A 19522-nucleotide genomic window follows, 5' to 3' on the forward strand; every position below is an offset into this window, starting at 1 on the left:
CATGCGTATCGCCCGGTTGCCACATTGCTTAAGCAGTAACTGCGTCTCTTCTGGAAAAAATCTGTATTGATTATGTTGCTGCATCATTTTGTCTCGACAAAGATTTACACGAACTTTTTAATTATTTTTTTTATAACTCATGAGACTCTTCTGCTTTATTTTGGAGAGTTGGTAAAAAATTAATTGAAAATTGCTGTTCAAGTAAAATCAATAATTATAAAAAGAAATGAAAAAAAAAATAAAAAAAACTCTTAAATTAATTTGTAAATAAAACCTAAAATACAACATGAATGCGAGGAAGGCACCAACCACTTAAGGTGGATTAAGTAACGTTTTTTTTTAAGCAAGGTGGAAATCAAAATTGAAAATTAAATTTACTTTTTGTGTTTCATAGGCCCTTTGGTATTTTGAACTTCCATTTTTAAAAAGTCATTGCACTTTCTGCTGGGAACTCAACCACTCGCGCACTCACTGAAGAAGGACCATTGATTTTTCGTTCGCTTTTGTTGTTTGGTTTTGGTTTGAATGAAATGTTTCATTGATGGTTGTTAGACGCTCGAATGTCAGAAGGAAATATTTCTCACTAATGGGGTTCTTTGTGCCGGATTTTTGGATTTGTAAATCATGAATGGTTGACATAAAATACAAATTTAAAGCGTGCAATTTTTAAATATATTTAAAAATCTAATGACATGAACAATTACAACCTTGGATACAAAAGAAAATATTGGTTGTGTTTTATTTGTGTTTGCATTATTATAATATTTAAAAAAAATGTTCTGGCGATTTCAGAGGCACTGGAGACTATATTCAGAGGCACTGGAGACCATAGTCAATTCTAATGAGACTATAAAAATCCATCCAAAAACATTGTGGATACTTTTGAAGAAATTATAGACGCCACCCCTACACGCAGAAAAATATGTTGTAGAATCAGCCTGTACGAGATTTGATTCAACATTTTTTTTGTTGAATATAATCAACACCGATTTTGCGTTGAAACAAACCTTGATTTTCTCAATTTTACAAAAATCTTTTGTTGTTTTGGAAATGTTGCTTTGACGTTTAGCGTTGATTCAACAAAAATCTTGATTTTCAAATCAACAAAACGTTTTGTTGATTCAAATATGCCTTATTTTTCTGCGTGTACCTCTCTTGTGAGCAATTTATTATACAAAAAAAAATCATATATAAAAAATCCCAATCTAAAATTTTCAAGCCTGGTTAATGAATGGCCCCATTACACACATCTTGTCTGACATATTATTTGTCTCATGAACATACATATTTTTTGTTTCGAATTAATTTCAGAAATATTTTTTCTTGAATTGTATTCTTTTCTTTTCAAATCAAATAATATGCAGAATTAATAATTTGATTTAAAAATTACACAAGAAAACTTTTTTTTGATTTTTTCTGAATTGTAAATCATATGAATATGACTTTCATAATCTTTAATGTTGTCTACAAATGTACAACTGAAAACAAAATTAAAATATGGTAAAGTTTATGCCCCTCCCCCTTCTCTTTAAATTAAGCTCAAAAAATTAGGGGACATTTAACTTCTAAATTTTAATGGCAATAGAAGCCTAGATTTTTTTTTTTGAAAATGTGATATAAGCTATTCTCTTTCGTATGTTTATATAGAACCTTTATAAATAAAACTTTTGAAGTCTTCAACAGAAAATAATGTCGGATTAATCTGATACTCATTTTTTCTTGCATTTTTTGCATTAAAAATCTAATTTAGCATGTTTTGAACTCGATAAAAAATATTAAGATTATTTGTGATAATCTGACTCGATTATCCAGACTCGATTATCCGAACCCTCGATTATACGAAGTTATCTCTTTTTTTTTAACTTTTAACATCAAATTCAAAAAAAAATGCATTTTTTCAATATTTCATCCCTTCCGTTTTGACCGCCATCTTGGTTTTAAAAAAATCATAAAAAAAATTTCTCGTTTATTTACTTTTAACATCAAATTAATGAAAATGCATTATTTCAATATTTCATCCCCTCCATTTTGGCCGCCATCTTGGTTTAAAAAAATCTAAATCACTTTAGGGTCATATTTAAGCTCGGTAATCAAAACTCAAAGTAACACAGAGCGCGCAGTCCGAATAAATGTCATTCTGTGATCAAAAGTTAGACAACGATTTTTTTGTGATGTGATTACGAGCCCTGGTTTTAAACTTTCTAAGAAAAGAGCGTTTTAAAATGCATTATACAACTATTTCACCAATATAAAAAATATTTTTTAAACAGCCCAATAGTGCTGAATATAGTTATTAATGTTGAGAAATGCATTTTAGTTTGGTTTATGTTGATTAAATTTCTACTTTCATTTAAATTTTGAAGTTTTTCGAGAATAAAATTTTGCCCTTCAATTTTTCGGACCAATTTTGAAAGAGAGTGAGGGTGGGGTCGACATAAACTTTTAAAAAATATTTGCAGTGGCCACAATTTAATTGTGTTTGCTATAAATTAAATACTTAAAAAAAATTTACTTCATATCACATACTATAATATAACAATTTCTTTATAAAACTTACTATGAGACAGCGAGTGTTTATCACAGGCAAATAAATACAGCACGAATTCTTTAACTGAAATATTTTCATAAATAATTTCAATCTGTATCACCCTATCGAAAGGAGAAAGTCGATTGTTGTCGATTTCGCCCTTTTCATTCATCCTTTTTCGACCTGTCCGGCTTGTCAAGAAAACAGCCATCTCGTTTTTTCTCTCTCTCTCTCATCCGTACAGAACGAGTGAGAGCCAAAAGAGTGATGTTTCTTCTTCGGTGCCAGTCGCTCGAATCGAAGGTCCGACTTTTCGCTGCCAGAATCGTGTAAAAAGTGGTGCCGCGCCGGTCCAAACCTGTTCCGCCGTGTTCGTGACGTGCCGCGGAACACGCGTGTAGTGAAGATTGCCGGTTCCGTGCGGCCGGAAGTGGCGAAAAGTGACCGTGAAAAGCGGAATTCCAGCTCGGTTCCAGGGCCGAAAAGTGTGCGTGTGTGAGTGTCAAGTCGAGGAAAGCGCGAGAGAGCGAGAAGGTGGGAGAGGAGAGAGCGGATTTTCGGTGAGTTTGTGTTGTGATTTCTTGCGAGCAGGTGCTGTCTCGTTTTCGCTTGTGGGAAGGATGGCGAACGAGGAACGTTTTGATTTATTAATGAACGAGTGGTGGGCGCTCATTCTCTCGGAGTTTGGGTGCCCGAGCAGAGAGAGAGGTGCGGTGGGTTCGTTCATTCACGTGAATCGAGGTTTGGTTTTGAGTTGTTGCACGGAAATAAATTTAGCTTGCATTTTTAGTTTTTATCGATTGAAAAGATATTTGGCGTTTTAAGCTGAAAAGGCACTTACTTTGACAGGTCCAGGATTAAGTCATATTAAATTTTTATTTTTCGATTCATTGTTGATCCGTATGAAATATTTATTACTTGATTTCGATTTAAAACATTTTTCAGAAGCCAAACTCATGATTGAAAAATTGCTCTTAGATATGCAAAAAGAGAAAGACGTAATATGGGATAAACCGGTAAAAAGGGAGGAGCTTACATCTCCATTTGAAGCGCTTAAAACTGGGTTGGTAAGTCTAGAAAATTCATTCAATCCCTGGACATCGAGGAGAGAACATCGTAGAGCCCTCTAATTTGTTCAAGGTAACCCGATTCTCATAATCACAACTATCCAGTGACCTTCCACCATCATTAGCCGTAGCATCCGTGTTGGACAAGAATAAACTTCGAACGTTTTAACCGCAACAATTTTAATACACGCTAGTGGAGCTGGAATTCCCGTGGCTGCTGGCACCTGACTCACCGTCAACTTGATCCTTGCCGATGGACTTATGCTCGATTCATTCCAATTATAAAACATCATAAAAGAGTCTTATATCAGTATTTCTCGTCACTACCTCCCGAATTGCTGGATTGCAGAGCTCTTCTTGATTCTGGTGGATCAGCTTGCAGATTTGTCACAGATCCTAGGCAGATTTGTCTCAACTTCCTCGGCAGAGGTCATAATCCGATAGCATCCCTCAAGGAACCTGCTGGAAAGAATCAACGAGGACCTAGAAGCCATTACATGAACTGTCTTAATCCGAATCCCAAGAAAACTCAAGCAATCTTCTCAGTTATCGTCTTCAGCGGATTTAAGCTATAGATGTCCGGTACAGTAACGAATCTGGATACCAGCCACATCATTCTTCCCGTGCATGTTCAGCAAGCCACTCGATTCTACAAACCTCGTCCACAGCGGTACCACTCCGGGTGTGTTCATCCGCGCGAGTTCCGAGGAGGGATTGGCATTTTGCGTGCCGTCGGAGAGCGCGACGAAAGAGAGCGGGAGGCCCACGGACAACTCGGAGTGAGGGCGCTGCTGCGGTTGACAGTGGTGCTGCTGGCAAGCCAACGACGACGACGACGGTGAAGAAGCTGAAGGGAACGCGAAACATCAGCAAAACTTGAACGACGACGACGACTACGGAGAGTAGCAAGAGGTGCAGCAGCAGCAGAAAAAGGCACACACTCTTTGACACAAAACGCGAATGCAAGTCCTACCCCTAAGTAGCTGCTACTATCGAGTAGACTGTTGGGTGTTGAACGCGACGTCGCGACGGACACACCACTCTGCTTGCTGCTGGAATCAATCGCGGTGCTCGTGAAGAAGTGTTTGATGTCTGGTCCTGTCGGACGTGGCCAAGTGCACCACCGCCGAAGTGAATGACGGCAAAAATTTAGGTGTGTTCCGAGTGCTGCGTGTGTGTGAGGAACCAGTCTTGTACTACGGCGACGACGAGCACGACGAACGGAAGAAGAACTCTCCGGATTTGGGGCGACGACGTCAGAGGAAAAGTTTTGCCCCTCCGCTTCCGGGAAGCGACGACGCAAAAGTGGATTATGATTGATTTTTCCTCTTCCGGTTCGCCGCCGTGGCAGGACAGGATCAAAGCCGTCGACGAGTCCTGACGAGGGGGGGTTCGCTGCCAGTGACGCAGAGTGACAGGTCCAACGCAATTTAAAGATCTCGGCGACGGGGCGTGTTGTGAAGAAAGTGAAGTTTTTCTTTTTCGTCCACCTCCTCAACTCGGGGGGCGAGTGCATACATTTTTAAATCACTGCTGATACCGCTGGCTGGCTGGCTGGCTGAAGTTCTCTCAGCTCAGCTTTTGCATCGCTGAAGAAGTGAAGCTGTGCTGTGCACGCAGAGGGCGCGAGGGGCATCATCATCGTCATCGCGTGGTCTCTACCGACCAGAAGAGAGGTGGGCTCGGGAAGTGAGGTGGCCATAGCCAACATCAGCAGTGTTGGTGAACGTGTGTGGAAGAGCAGCGCACCGTGTGTGTGTGTGTGTGAGTGAGTGAGTCCGAGGGATCTGGGTTACGCTACTCTGGGATAAGAGGCAGAGTGCAAAAGGATCAATGTGAAACGGGTGTGGGTGTTGTGTGTGCGAGAGAGTGGCATTTCGATTCACTTCATATTAGCCGGATATGCGGCGCGTGGTGCGGCGCTGCCGAATGGGATGATGCTACACAGGGAGGAGTGACGACGGCGAGGAGGTGATTTTACGCTACAGAAGGTATGCGACTGTTACGAGCTACGGGCTGCACTGTACAGCAACAGCAGCAGCAAGCAGATCATCAATTAGGATTGGTTCAATAATGGCTGGGGAATGGCGCGACACTAGCGTGTGTGTTGTGATGAGGACGGGACATGCAAGAAATCGTGAATGGTTTATTTTGGTCTAGGGTTTGAGGGCCAGAAGGGTAATTTCAGATTCGATTTCTACTTGAATGTTAGAGCCAATCAAAAATTGAAATTTTATATTGGAAAAAATACCACATATTTCGATAATTTTGTGAGCCAAAAGTTATGGAATAAAGTTTGTTTATACAGTTAGAATCAATCAAAATTTGAATACCAATCTGATAATTTTCACGATTTCACACAACTATAATCCTGCTCGAAAAATGAACTTATTATAATAACTTCGTAAAGTGGCCAAAAACAGACTCAAATACCATCATATTTCACATCGTAGGATAATTAAAAGACTTAAGAAAGTTTTAACGAGTAAAAAACCTTGAAGATCTGGCAACCTTGGCTCAAGTTATGACCACTTCAGTGATATATATTTATGTTCGGATCTTTCATCCAAATCATTTTTTAATACACAGAAAAAGTTTTATAAATAAATTGAGAAGGTGTTAACGGTGCACATCAAACAGAGCTTTTGCACCAAGATTTTTGTTACAGACATTTTAGTATTTTCAAAACTACGAGAACTATCGATATATTTTTGACTTCATCCCCTAAAGTACAGTCTACCAAAAAATTTACAACAAAGTTTGACTATTTTTACAATCAGATTTTTGCAGGTTTGGGTCCGTAAGTTTGACAATTTTGGTATAAGAAGACAACAACTTCCTTGGTTGCTGTGCACCCTTAAATTGGATTTGAAAATTTTACGTTAGCTTATCAAGAAACTTGGTGAAGACTTTCCAATAACATTATATTTATTATCAATCGGAGCATTTGATAAGGTTTGTCCACGCATCCATCCTCCCCTGCAGATTCTGTGAAATGTGATCCGTTCTCAGATTCCTCTTTACGGTACACAACGCAAGTAGGGCTGGCCGCTTTTAATTTCATAATATATTTTTAGGTGTTCTCGGATGACTGCAATTATTATTAATGACAAAAAAGTGCTTGAGCGGAATTACGAGACTTTTAGCATGCTTTCATAGGACTGTGTTAGATTAGATTAGATTTAGAATTTTAGATTTAAGAATTTAAGAAATGGTGAATCTTTGCATTCTAGAATTTCGAGAAATTTGTGGAATTTCTCATTTTTTTTTGTTTTCTTTTAATTCTTTTATTTCTTAAATTTGTTGATTTTTTTTATTTCTTTAGCTTTTTGAATTTCTTAATTTTTTTGCATTTCTTGGATTTCTTGAATTTCTGGAATTTCTCGAATTTCTTGCATTCCTAAAATTTCTTAAATTTCTTCAATTTATTAAATTTCTTGAATTTATTGATTTTTTGATTCTCATGAAATTCCTGAATTAAATTTCTTAAATTTCCTGAATATTTTTAACTTCTTGAATTTCTTGATTGTTCAAATATCTTTAATTTCTTCAACTTCTTCAATTTCTCGATTTTTTTTTATTTCTTCAATTTATTGAATTTCTTGACGTTATTGAATTTCTTGAATTTCTGGATTTTTTTAAATTTCCCTAATTTCTTTATTTTTTTTTCAATTTGTTGAATTTTTAAAATGTCTAAACTTTTTTGACTTTTTCGATTTTTTTTTTTGAATTTCTTCAATTCAATATAATTCTTGATTTTTTTTAATTTCTTGAATAACTGAAATTAAAAAAAAGAGTGTAAAGCGGTTTGCAATTGCCTCAATAATCATCCCTCGGACACCTAGTTTCAAACAGGAATCTCGCAATCGAGAACGCCAACTTAAATTCTTATATTCTTAAATTCATGAATTTCTTGAATTTGTTGAACTTGTTGAATTTATTGAATTTGTTGAATTTGTTTAATTTGTTGCATTTCTTAAATTTGTTGAATTTCATGGTTTTTTGATTTTCTTGAATTTTATGAATTTCTTAAATTTCTTAAATTTCTTGAATTTCTTCTCTTGAAATTCTTGCATTTCTTAATTTCCTGAATTTCTTGAATTCTTTTGAATTTCTTGAATTTCTTCTATTGAAATTCTTTAATTAAATTTCTCAAATTTCTAAATTTTTTTAAATATCTTTAACTTTTTTAATTTCTTTAATTTCTCGATTTTTTTTAATTTCACCAATTTATTGTTTTTTTCTAAATTTCCTTAATTTCTTAATTTTTTTCAATTTGTTAAATTTAGTTGAAATTTTAATTTTTTTTTGAATTTCTTGTTTTTTTCAATTTCTTGATTTTTTCAATTTCTCGATTTTTTAAAAACCTTCAATTTCTTTAATAACTTGAAGTTTTTGAATTCCTTGAATTTTTTTAATTTCTTGAATTTCCAACATTTCCCAAATATCTTAAACTTCTTAAATTTCTTGAATTTCTTCAATTTCTCGTTTTTTTTTAATTTCTCCAATTTATTGAATTTCTTGATTTTGGTTTTTTGAAGTTCTTGAATAACTGGAATTTTAAATTTCCTTTATTTCTCAATTTCTTAAATGTCTTAATTTTTTTGATTTTTCTAAATTTCTTAAATCTTTTGAACTTCTTAAATTTTTTGTATTTTTCGAATTTCTTAAATTTTTTGAATTTCTTAAATTTCTATACTTTTTGAATTTCTTGAGTTTATTTAATTTCTTGAATTTCTTAAGTGTCCCATTTTTTTTTAAATTTTTGAAATTCTAATTTTCTTGAATTTTTGAATATTTTCTGAATTTCCTGGAATTCTTATACTAAATTTTCAAATTTTGTTAATTTTGTGGTAGAAACTAAAACCGTAACTCCCAAAGGTCCTTCTATCTCCCAAAAACATTGCAGATTAGCAAATTGGTAGTCTAGCATACTCACTGAAGGTAAGCGAGTATGTTTCTTGGTTAAATAATTATATTAATACGCCAAAACAGGGTTTTCAACACTGAAGAAATCGTAAAAATTGCGGCCTAATTCACACCGAACAAGTTATGCCCCAAACCAATACACTAGATTTTTTAACAGAATTCGGTAAAGTTCACCGATTTTTCAACTGCTGAACAGTTCGGTAAACTGAAAATTATCGAATTCGGTAAAAAATTACAGAAATTCGGTAAAGAAGTTCTTAACTGTTCATCGTACAACCGAAATTCGGTATAATTTTGTTCATTTTGACAGATTACCAGGTTACCGATCTAAAACTTTACCGATTTTTCAACTACCGAATTCGCAATTCGCAATTCGCAATTTTCAGTGTAAGAACGGGCCTTGACCGATCTTATGCACCAGGTTCCCGACGAACACGCACTGCCCTTACACCTACATCTCACCCTTGCTCTGAGTCAGTACGAGCAGCACGCTAGAACACGCTTTGAGTGTTCGTGCCAGGCATGCACACCTTCTTTTCCGGTTACGCATTTTAACTCGGCCGGGGGTGGTACATTACGTAGGGTTTGATGTAAGTATAAGCGCCTAACCATTTATAGTGTGCCTATCAACTTTCATTAAATCAAAAACTGTTATATTTTTAGTTTGAATTCAAAAACTAATTGTTAATTTACTGTGTATTGTTTTCCCCTGAAATCTTCCCTATTGTTGAGTCGTGTTTATCTGTTGCTATTTCTTTTGTCGCGGTGTTTTGTTACAATATTTTGGTCCTAAGCATTTTAGAAAAGTTTTTCAAAAATACAATAGTAATATTTGTGTTAATCCTTTAATCATTCCATAAATTGAGTAAAGACTCGAACCTCACTTGCTTAAGAAAAAGGTGAAGTTTCGAAACAATGAACAGTGAAGGAAATATACTATGTAAAGAATCAATAGTAAAAGAAAGATAGTAATTTATGAAGTAGATAAAGAAATTAACAATAGTTAATAAATAGAGGTAACAAACAAGCTTAGATTGTATTAAGGGCAATTTACAGGGAAGATGAGAAATTATTCAAATAGATAAATAAAGAAAAGGCACATGATAAACAAAATTGACATCGCTGCCAAATTGAGGGAAAGCAGACAGTTTGTTACAGCAGAATCAATTGGTAAAATAGAGTGGAAAAGCGTTGATAAATAAGAGAATCAAATAAGTAAAATCAAAATCAAATGGAGGATAGTAAACAGACGCCGTTTTAGAAAATCAGTGAAACAAAATAAACAGAAGATAGGTGTTAGCTGAAATGGAAAGAAGAGAAACCCCGTTCTGCGATGCTCAGGTACATCCACAGCAGTTGACTCAACATACTGCGAATCAAAACAATACCGTCTACAATCACAAATTACTTCACTTTCCTACATTGTCGTGCCCCTTTCTTTTAGCCGTCTCGACTCTGACCCGCGGTAGTCAAAGGTTTACGATCCGTTTCCACAGGCCACCAGCTAGGTCATCATGAAAACCAAGCCAACGTGGAGGTAAGAAAATAGGACACTCGCAAGGAACCAAAGCTATACTGTTCTGATCAAGATAATTCGGATGATCTAACAGAACTACGGATGTAGTTAGTTACGCTCCTTCCAGAATGTTCCTTACGTGGACGTCAACCGAAGAGCACGCAACAAGGTCAGTGCCATTGCATGCTCTTAGGTATCAATCCTTGGCCTGCATTTTTCAACTACCGAATTCGGTAAAGAAATTTAATTGTGAACTCTATAACAATTGGAAAATATTTCTTCAATCTTTTGTTTTTGAACATTTAAAATTGTCTGAAAAAAATTTTAGTCATTTTAAATCATTTGGTGGTGAAGTCTTCATATAAAAGACACCTAAAACATATGATATCAAAAACACTTGAAAACATGTAGTTGATCTTAATGTTTTTACTGATACTTCAAAAAACAGCAAGATTTTTATCAGAAAAAAATCAGAACCAAACATCGATCCAATCTCGAGCATGAAAGCTCACTAAAGTCGCTCGCAAGTGAAAATGAAAACGGATAAGCTGCTTTCCTTGATTGGCGCCTTACTTCCACACTGCAGAGATCCTCATTGTCGTCTAGGCCTGCTCGCCTGCGTGTGTGTTGGGTTGTGACAGTATTTCGTTCGCGCGCAAATACGTGCAAATGTTTGTTGTTTACCTTTCGCGCCAATCTGGAGGATCTGGAGCTGCTGCTGCCGAAACCAATCAACCAATCTGCTTGAAGCCTTCTGGAATTGCTCGTTCGCCAAGGAGAGAGAGCGCGCCTTATTACGCCCGCGGGTTCCGGGTCATTAAAAGCGTCGCACTCCTCCGGGTCTGGGACTGTTGGAGAAATGCGAAAAGCAATTTTGTATCGCTTGGGAGAGAGAGGGATTAGTTGGTTGAAGTTCTTTGGAAAATTACGATTCTTCACTAAGTTTTTAGTGTTAATTTTTCAATTTTAGTTAAAAATTTCCAAACATTGTTAATTTTTGTTGGTTCCTTTAAATTTGGTAACTTGGCTCTTCAATAATTAAAGTTATTAAGTTGTGAGTTCACAAAGGAATGGCTGACGAATTACTCATCCGATGAGAGACAGACTTCACTCTGAAGGACATCAGCGAAGAAAGTGCCGTGTCGCGCGCGCCGATAACCTCAATTTTCTCCGTCGCAATCTGGGTTCGTTCGATCCGCTTCTGTTTATTCACAGTAAAAATAAGATTAATGCTATTGAAAGAAGAAGACTTGTTCTTTTAATTTAAAAAAATGAACAAAATGAGTTGATTTAAATTTAATATTGATTAAAAGTTTTAAAAAACAATTTTGTACTGTGCATTACTAGCCGGGGAAGCCCCACAAAGATTGAGTGCCACCTAATCCACCTGTGATTTGTACCTTCCTACTACTACTCGTCATCGTCTTCTTCCTTTTTTTGTTCGAGCTTTTTCTTGTTGTCGTAGTCGCGTGTGCCAGAGCCGGGGTAATGGCAAGAATCGGAAAGTCACGTTGTCGCGATTTTTCAATCGCGATACCAAATGGAGAAAAAAAAAGTGTTCACGGTATTAGGGGAAGGTGGCCAACAGTTGGTATCCAGGTTGGCAGGAGAGTGTGGGTGTCGAGAGCGGATTTAATTGGACTTGTTTCCGGTATGGTGAAGTTACTGCACGGATCATTATCAGCAGCAGCAAATAGAAGAGAAAAGGTAAAACCGCACACGAGCTGTTCTGGGGTGTACTAATAGAGTCTCAATTACGTGCCACACCATGGCATAAGGCTTGAGGGAACTAGACTAGAAAGGCAGACCGTGCAATGGGTGTGGTTTCAAATCTTACGACAATTTAAAGATAATCCTTTTGAAATTCTATTGTTTTTTGTACTCAACTAAATAAAAACATTTGAAGATCTAGAAACCTAGTCGGAACCACGGCTCTGATCAAGGTCAAGGAAAGAGAAGAAAAAAAAACTAAATTTTAAATTCCTAGCTCATTTTTCATAATTTAGAAGCAAAAACTATCACAAGCTTTATACATTACTACAGTTATATGCTACTATCGAAAAATTTCAAAATATCAATGAATTTATTCATGATTTTTTTTCCTAAAGTTGTTCCTAAAGTCGATCTGTGCCACAAAATTCCAAATTTGAAAAAGTCCAAAAGCGCCTTATTTTGTTAAAATACAAAAAAAAAACTTTATACAATACATTTAAAATAGTTAACAATCAAGTTTGACAAGTTGACAAGTTTTTGCAATGAAAATTTAAATTTTCAGCTATAAATTTTTGCTTACAGACTATTTGGGTAGGAGGGATAAACTTGATATAAAATTTGCAATGGACTAAATTATCTTCACTGACGAAGACATTTTTTTAACTTTTATAGCCGACTGTTGCAATTGATAATAGAAAAATCACATTTTTTTTAATTATTTTACATCCAAGCAACCTGCACCCATCCCAAGAGAAAATCCTCAAACTACAAGTTAAAAGGTACAGTGAACAGACCACGAAACGGCCGAGAGCATTTTACTCTTATTCTTTAAAAATAAAAAATAAAGTACAGATGAGATGAAAATGATAAAAAGGTCAATATTGGGATTCGATTCCAAGATCTTTGACCTAATATTTCATCGCCTTTACAGCATTGGCCACTCGACGAGTTGAACTATTTGATTTATGTTGAGTATTTTTAAAACCACTATAAAAACAAGCAGCAGAAAATAAAAAAAAAATGTTTTATTGAACCTTTTTTTTAACAAAAACTACAGGTATACCGATTTATGACACTAAGTGAAAATAAATTTTTAAGCCCTATTAAGCTCAATTGTGACACCCAAAATTCCACCGTCTCTCAGTCTTAGCTATTCTTTACGAAAAAGGTCTTTTTTTATTTTAATTTTTTAAATTTTGATAAGGCTGAAACTTTTTTGGTGCCTTCTGTATGCTCAAAGAAGCCATTTTGTATTATTAGTTTGTCCATACAATTTTCCATACAAATTTGGCAGCAATGATATATGAATGATATATAAAAATTAAAAAATCTGTTTCTTTTGAAGGAATTTTTTGATCGATTTGATGTCTTCGACAATGTTGTAGGTGTGGATAAGGACTACACTGAAAATTGTACACTAATGGTCCGATTTTCAATGCTAAAATATGAAACATTCGTGGAATATTGCGATCTTTTCGAAAACAATATTTAAATTTATTTTTTAAATCAAGACTAACATTTTAAAAGGGCCAAGCATTCAATATTAGGCCCTTTTGAAATGTTAGTCTTGATTTAATTTTTTTTAAATATTGTTTTCGAAAAGATCGGAAAATTTCACGAATGTTTCATATTTCAACATTGAAAATTAGACCATTAGTTGCTGAGATATCGACATTAGAAAATAGTGGGTTGTTTGGGTGAGATTTAGAAACATAAATTTTCATGTTTTTAAATCTTTTCATGTGCAACTAAGGGTCTTATTAAAAAAGTTCAAAAAAGCAAAATATAGAGAATTTTCTCATATTTTTTTCAAATGTGGGCAAACATGTGCACTAATTTTTAAAAATGAATAACTGCGACTATTTTCAAAAAAAGTTATCTAAATAGCTTTAACTTGAAAACTCTGCACTTTATCAAAATTTCACTGAAGTACTTTTTGTTTGAAAATTCATAACTCGGTCAAAGATTTTTTGCACAATTTCTGGAAATTTCTGAAAAGTTGGCATTTAATGTCCCCTAAAACATATAGAAAATAGTGTTTTTTGGCTAACCAAGTTTTAGTGACCCAAAGTGAAATCAATAATCACAAAAAAAAAAATTACCGCGTATAATTTGTTTTTCAGTGCAGTCCTTATCTATACCTACAACTTTGCCAAAGACATCAAATCGATCAAAATATTCCTTGAAAAGATACAGATTTCTGAATTTTCATATATAATTTTTGTATGGACAGCTGTCAAATTTGTATGGAAAATCATATGGACAAACTAATGATGCAAAATGGCTTCTTTGGGCATACTAAAGGCACCAAAAAAATTTCAAATGGATTTAAAGATACAAAAAAAAATCGAATGATCGAAATCTTAATCGAAAATTTAGTTTGAAATGTTCAAATACGTACCTTAACGTAAATTTCAAGAATTAAAAAAAATCTGAAATTCGAGAATTCAAAAATTGAACAAATATTAGAAAATCAAGAAATTTTTAAAATTAAAAAAAAAGAATTTCAAAAAATTTTATAAAATTTAAGAAATTCAAATAAAAATCAAGAAATTGAAAAATAAAACAAGAGAAAAATGGTTACACACATGTAAATCGAAAAAAAAAGTCAGGGGTTGGTATGAGCACACTTTCTACCTGGTTCCCGTTTTCATGAACGCTTGTTCACGATTTTCGAACTTATTTTTCGAATTTTTTTCATTGAGTTAAAAACATGTACAAATTATTTTGGAGAGAATATTCACATCACTCTACAGTTAAAATGTGGTGACCCAGAGAAAGAAAAAAAAAATCACTCAGGCAGTCGGTGCAGTTCCACCGTGTTACAAGCCTTTCCCCCCGACTCCACCTAGAAGAAATATTTGCCCGGAAAAATTGGACCGGTCCGGTGCGACACTTGATCCTTAATTAAAAACTCCTTGCCGGGATGTATCTAGTATCATATCCAGCACATGTGAAGATGGGCGAGTCGTACCGCAAAAAGGGGGGCGCCCCTTATGTTAAGCTTGGCGAGAACTTAAGAATTACTTAGTTTTGCCTGGTTAAATGAGGGGACACGGAGGTGAAATAATCAAGTCTTGTTTTGTAGCCCACTTTACAAATGGGCCACGACATCACTCCTGGTGCTAGTGTGGAAAATTGTGACCATGGGCGTAGGAGGTTTCAGTGTCTTTTTTGTAAAATTTTCAAGTTTATTTGAAGAGACACCAATGCAGTTGCAGCGCTGCTACCAAAGACATCGAGTCGATTTGGCACATGGCAGCAACGGCCAAAAACATAACATAAACATAAAGTGCGATATCAAATTTCTGCATTTTTGTCGATGCAGCTACTGCAAAACTGTGCATCTCGTGTGACTTATGGAAGGTAGTTAGCTAACTCGCAGAAAAGAGACAGAATTAAATGGAACCAGAATCCAGTTTCACACAAGTGGAGCACAGAACGCAACGACACAACACAGAAAAAAGAACTTCTTGACTTTCCTGGCATCAGGGGAAAGCGAACACAAGAAATCCAGCGAAGAAACTGCCAGCGTGATAACGGATAACAACTGCAAGACTTCATCCGCGCCGGCACAGACATCGACTCCTTGCTGGGAGCACTGGGAGGAAAGAAAGCAGCTGGCAAAAAAAAAGAAAAGTGTTGGAAGCAATTTTTGCCGCTATTCGCAAAGGGGGTTGACATCAATTTGGTACACATGCCAGCCATAAGCTTATTTACCAACACATTAAAAGTGCACTTTTTCGCCCCCTCGCTCGTGCTCTTCCATGTGTTGGTTGGTTGCTGGTTGGGGCGATATCAGTCTATGTCTTCCGCCGGTGAATCACTGCCAGTCTATGGCCATTTTTGTTCACCTTTCTATGGTTTGAATTCAACGAGTGAAAGAAGGAGTAAATCTGTTCTGAAAGCAATCAGACTGGTTCCAAATACATAACAGTTTAAATTATATAAACTGGAGTAAAAATCCTAGAAAAAATAGCCAAAACCATTAAATTATTCAAAATTAGTTAGACACAGTCTAAACAAAGACTAAACAACACACACACATACACAATGCACCCCTCCTTCCTCAGTTCCCTGTGGTGCAACACATAATTGCATGAGGTGAAGAAAGTAACTCGACAAAAAAAATGCTGACGTTCACGTCTTTCTTTTTTTGTGTGCTGCACTCTCGTCATCGTGCTTGCACATAAGAATGCACGCTTTAGTCTCGAGACAAAAAGCAGCGTCGCGACGCCTCCTACAAAAGTGACGACGTCAGTGAAGTGTGCACCGGGCAAGAGGATGTATTGATTGGTGGGAAGTGGCTGGCTAGTTATCTGGATCTGGAAGAAAATATTTAATAACTTTTTTTTTTGCAAGGAAAGTATAAAAAAATATTCTGCATTTTCTTGTTTTATGATCTACCTGAAACTTTTGGATAACTGTCTTGATCAGTGGTTCTCAACCTTTTTCAATCCATTCCCACTATGCTAATTTTTCAGAACTTTATTTCCCCCTTTTATTTTCAACTGATGTGTATACATTTTCATTTAGATTTTTGCAATATGATTAATTTTTCACAGCATAAATTATGTTGTGCTATTGCAATAAAAGACAAACATATGAAGAATTGTTTTGAAACTTTTTTTTTATCATCTTATAAAATGTAATGCAAAACATCACGAAAAATATTTGTTGGACACCCGATTTGATGGCGTACTCAAAATTCCGAAAAAAAAGTTTTTTTCATGGAATAAAAAAATATATAAAAATAGTTTTAAAAATTCTGATATTTTCCGTTAGTTACTTGTTAAGGGAAATTTAATGTAGTCTTCGAATCTGCAATAACCCAGAAGAGTTATTTTTAATTTAGAACCATTTTTCTTCATCTTAAAATTTCGTGTTTTTTGTAACTTTGCAGGATAACTTTATAATGTGTAACAATGTTCTACAAAGTTGTAGCTGACAATTACAAAAATGTTAATATGTAAACATAACAGGTTTGCTTGTTGTCACGATACAGTCCAGACTCGATTATCCGAAGGCCATGGTACAATTTCACTTCGGATAATCGAAACTTCGGATAATCGAATCACGATTTTTTTTTCGTTGTCTAATTTTTGATTTTTGAGCTTTAGTATGACCCCTAAACTACTCTGAAGTGATTTAGAATTTTTATATCCAAGATGGCGGCCAAACCGCGGTAACTCGAGATTTTTTTTTTAAACGGTAACTCGAGATTGTTACAGTCAAAACCTCTACCAAAACCGGAAATAGATTTTATTTGTATTTTTTATTTGGCTCAAACTTTGTCGGGGCCTTCCCTAAGACCAAAGAAGCCATTTTGTGACCTTGGTTCACCCATACAAGTCTCCATACAATTTTGGCCGCTGTCCATATTTTTCCAATTGTTTTCAAGATATAGCCACTTAAAGATTTATTTTTACTGAAAAAAAAAATTTCGATGTTTTATAATAGTGTCCATGTTTATTTATTCCTGAAAATGTTTTTTTAAGTTCAGAAAATTTCCAATAAAATTGCCTAAAAGATATTGAAGTTATTTAAGTCTCATCCAAACATTCCTACATGCCGTGTTGGAATTCGAATGAGAAGAAAGAAAGCATTGCTCGCGAGCGAGAGAGGGAGAGAACTTGTAGTACTTTTCTCTTCTCGCTCGCGGTCGCATTTTCGTTCGCGTTCTCCTTCTCGCCGCGAACGCTCGCGAGCGTCTCGTGCTAGCCGTTCGTCCCAAGCTAGCAAATTTGTTTATCAGGTTTATGAATGCGAACCCAGTCGGCCTGGGTTCGATCCCAGACGGTCCCGGTGGTATTTTTCGAGACGAGATTTGTCTGATCACGCCTTCCGTCGGAAGGGAAGTAAATGTTGGTCCCGGACTAACCTAAAAAAGGTTAGGTCGTTAGCTCAGTCCAGGTTTAGGAGTCGTCTCCCTGGGTCCTGCCTCGGTGGAGTCGCTGGTAGGTAGTTGGACTAACAATCCAAAGGTCGTCAGTTTGAATCCCGGGGTGGATGGAAGCTAAGGTGTAAAAAGAGGTTTGCAATTGCCTCAACAATCAAGCCTTCGAACACCTAGTTTCGAGTAGGAATCTCGCAATCGAGATCGCCAAGGCAATGTTGTCGAGCGAATAATTTGATTTTTGATTTTTTTGAATGCGAACCAGGCGATGGTATAGAGGTGTAACTTCAATCGCTGTGTTGTTTTTTTCGTTTCTAACACGTTTTACTTCTCTCTCGCGGGCAATTCTGGCTCGCGAGCTAGCCTGTTCGCGAACGGAGGAGAGCACGGGCAATCGGTGAGTTTCTCTCGGCCGCTCGGGACTAGCGGCGAGAACTCGAGAGTGACGAATTTTTCTCGCGAGAGCGCGAGAATACCAACACTGCTACATGTTCTAATGCCAATATCTCAACAACTAATGGTCCAATTTTCAATGTTAAAAAATACAACATTTGTGAAATTTAATGATCTTTTGGAAAAAATATTTATAAATATAATATAAAATATGGGGCTACATAAACTTTGAAAATAATTTGATTACAAATGCAAAAAAAAAAAATTCAATGTATTTAAAATTATTAATAATTGATTGTACATGGGTTTTCTATGAAATTATAAATGGAATGCAATAATTCCTCCGCCCACCCTCCCCTTATTTTGGAAAATGTTTGTTTTAGATATAAAGTGAAATTTGCATTCGAAGGGATTTTTTTTTTTAGCATGCTGCATGACAATTATCTTTAAAAAATGTTTAAAAATCATTTTGACAAAATTGCCTACAGATATTTGAATATTTTTCAGCTTTCGTCTCCTCACTAGAAAAATCATGGGATAGAATTTGCCAATTTTTTAGAGTTGGAACACTTTATAACTATCTCAATATCATGATTTTTCGATAATTGACAATAAATAATCTGAAACAAATATTTGTTCATAAATCTGTGGTTTTCAGAAATTACGAACTGCGATTCGTAGCTTAGCCCTTGGGGAGCTGATGATGAAGTACGTTGGAGCAAAGCTTTTTTGGGATAACCTTCGACGCTTAGAGTGACCTCGGTAGTATTTTATTTTAGATATTTAAAGTTATTTTTCCCATGAACCATAAAAAGCATCGGGGCCGCATTTATAAAGCAGATTCAGTGACAATTTCTTAACTAAATGTTAAAATGTTAAGATTAATGTTAACGTTCCATATGTCGCCTTCCCTATAAGGTGTCCTTATCACGACATGATGATAAATGCTTGTGGTGATAAACTACACCTTCTTTTTACTAATAATAATATAGAAGGGAGATGGTGAGTTGTGTTGGTCCGAGCCAGGATTTGAACCCCGATCTACTACTTACACGATGGAAGCGTTACCACTAGGAGGAAACGTGGCGATCGATCAGATATATAGTGGATATTAAAGACGGTAATGGATATTTAAGACCGGAGTCTGTTGTAAAGAGATTTGGGTTTTAACATTATTATTATTTGTTTATTCAAATAAGTAACGTAAGACATCATGTCTTTTTTTTTGTTGCTCTTTAAGGTTAGGTTAATTAGTCTACACGTTTGAGTTATTCTAATAAGCTCTTTATACCTCCAAAACTTCAGGAACGTTCAAACATTTTAAATTTCATACGATGAAACATCGTATGTTACATGATTGTACAGCTCATTTCCTACCAAAATAAACGTTAAACATTAAAATTCCCCAGAAACACCATGTCCACAACATTTTCTCAATTTCCCCGTGTACCAGACGCCCTTTTCCACCAAATAATACCACC

At 35.6% G+C, this 19522-nt stretch overlaps 1 protein-coding gene across 5 annotated transcripts in view; it reads left to right on the forward strand.

Moving 5' to 3' along the window:
• The first annotated feature begins 2777 nt into the window (after positions 1 to 2777).
• Positions 2778 to 19522, forward strand: part of LOC120432576 (catenin delta-2) — a 63336-nt gene continuing 46591 nt past the window's right edge. For 3 of the 5 annotated variants that reach the window (XM_039597808.2, XM_039597805.2, XM_039597807.2), the window contains exon 1: positions 2778 to 3087. The gene's annotated coding sequence lies outside the window, so the exon portion shown is untranslated. Of the gene's footprint in view, positions 3088 to 4761; positions 5586 to 19522 lie in introns of those variants that run through there. The other 2 variants (XM_039597806.2, XM_052708052.1) reach the window with 1 other exon arrangement.

Source organism: Culex pipiens, chromosome 2 (assembly GCF_016801865.2).
Source record: "Culex pipiens pallens isolate TS chromosome 2, TS_CPP_V2, whole genome shotgun sequence".
In the NCBI taxonomy this organism is placed as follows: domain Eukaryota; kingdom Metazoa; phylum Arthropoda; class Insecta; order Diptera; family Culicidae; genus Culex; species Culex pipiens.